Source organism: Phodopus roborovskii, unplaced genomic scaffold (genome assembly GCF_943737965.1).
Source record: "Phodopus roborovskii unplaced genomic scaffold, PHOROB, whole genome shotgun sequence".
Lineage (NCBI taxonomy): Eukaryota > Metazoa > Chordata > Mammalia > Rodentia > Cricetidae > Phodopus > Phodopus roborovskii.
Window position 1 is genome coordinate 816130 of NW_026125711.1, and position 2260 is coordinate 818389.

A 2260-nucleotide genomic window follows, 5' to 3' on the forward strand; every position below is an offset into this window, starting at 1 on the left:
TCGAAAGCACACACATCCTTTTCTCCTCATTGTGCTTTTGTCACCATGTTTATCATAGTGAGATATTAAACTAGAACACAAAGCTGGCATTACTCTGAACCTAAAATTAATAAGGAAACAACAAATATCCTACAGTAGAGCAATGTCCTTGATGAACATAAATGCAACTATTCCCAAAACCATTCTTGAAACATGATGTTAAAACATTTTCCTCAGTCATCTCTACTTCAGTTTCTGCCTCCAGGTTCCTGCCCTGCTTGGGCAGATTAAGAAGATCACATACCATGAGCAATTTTGCTGCATTACAGGGATGCATAGGTGCTTAGACATACACAAATCTACATGTTGTGGTGGTTGATTTTCATTGTCAACTTGACTAGATTTACAATTGCCATGTAAGCATCTCAGAGCATGTCTTTGAGGGTGTCTCCAGAAGGATTAACTGAGCAGCAAAGATTCACCCTGAATAGGAACCACACTATTCTATGAACTGGGGTACGTGAATAAAATGTAGAAAGCAAGCTGAATGGCAGCATTCACCTCTGTCTCTTGACTGTGGGCTCAATGTTACCCATGGATTCATGCTCTTTCTGCCACGCCTTCCTTTCCATGATGGACTGTACCCTCAAATACTGAATATGATAAACCATTTTTTTTTGCTTCAGCTCATTGGTCATGAATTTTGTCACAGCAATGAAAAAAGATAATTCAAATGCATGGTATGGAACATGGAAATAGATTTCAGAAGAGGAATTATATGGTTATCTTAATAGATGCAGAAGAAGCCCTTGACAAAGGCCCCTATCCTTTCATGATAAATGCCACAAAGAAACTAGAAACACAAGGAATATAACTCTATGTAATAAAAGTTGTATGAGACAAACCTGTGAATTTTAAAATCAGAAGATACTTCCTCTCAAGTCAGGCATAACACAGGAGCACCTACACTCAGCAATGTTATTCAATACAGAACTCAATGTCTTATCTAGAACAATTATGACAAGAGAAAGAAATTAAAAATATACTAACAGGAAAGGACCTATCAAATTATTCCTATTTTCAGTTGACATAGTCCTATCTTTGAAAGTTCCTAAGGACTCCATCAGAAGACTTTCAGACTTAAAGCAATGTCACAGGGTATAAAAACAAACTAAAAATGTAGGCAATCAAGAAGGACACCCTCCCCACAAAACTACTCTCATTCTTAATGGCTCCAGAATAGAAGCAAGATATATAGTAATGAACCTTACAGATGAGATGAAAATCACCAAAATAAAAACTTTATGAAACAAAAGAAAAATTGAAGAATGCAGTAGAAATCAGAAAGCCTTCCATACTCATGGATTGCCTGAATCAATATTGTGAAAATATATTACTCAGAGAAATCTACAAACTTAATGCAATCACCATCAAAACACCAATGAGAATCTCCATACAAGATGAATTATTTCTAAAATGAATATGGGCACATAGAGACCTCCAAATAGCCAAAGTAATTCTAAGCAGAAAGAAAAATGCTTCAGACATCATAATATATGAGCACAAATTATACTACAGAAGTATAGAAATTTTTTCATCCATATAAAATATGAAACTTGCAGGTAAATTGATGAAATTAGGATACATTTTACTCAGTGAAGTAACCCAGGCCAAGAAAGAAGAATTCTACATGTTCTCTCTTTTATGTGGTTTCTAGCCACACATCTTGAGATTTACTGTTTTCATTTGGAGTATCTCTGGAAACTAGAAAAGGTCACTGAGATATTCATATAAAAGTGCTTAATTGGAATTGCCCCTATGCAGGGCAAGGTCATCCCAGAAGGCACAGAAGGCACAGATAAAAATCCCAGAACAAGGCACATAATGCTACCCCTTGAGCTGTTGCTCACATGTGTCCTTAAGAGCCACCAAATAATTCAAGTCATTGCATTGTTATTATTGTTCTTGCTTGCCCACAACAATTCTCTATTGTGTTATTAAGGCTATTATAAGGGAAGGATGGTGTGCTAGTAGCAACACATATAAGATAACAGTTGCTCCTTTTAAAGGCTTGACTCCTGGTTCTAGAGTTAGCCTTCAAATTTCTACCTCTGCAAGTGCTGTGAAACTACTGACATTACTTTAGTATGATGAGGTTAATATAATTTTCACACACACCCCAGGGATAAAGCTCACTGACTGTAAATAGAACCATGTTTAAAAATATAAAATTAGGTACCAAAAAAAAAAAGGCAAACTCAAATGGAAAGACCATCTACTA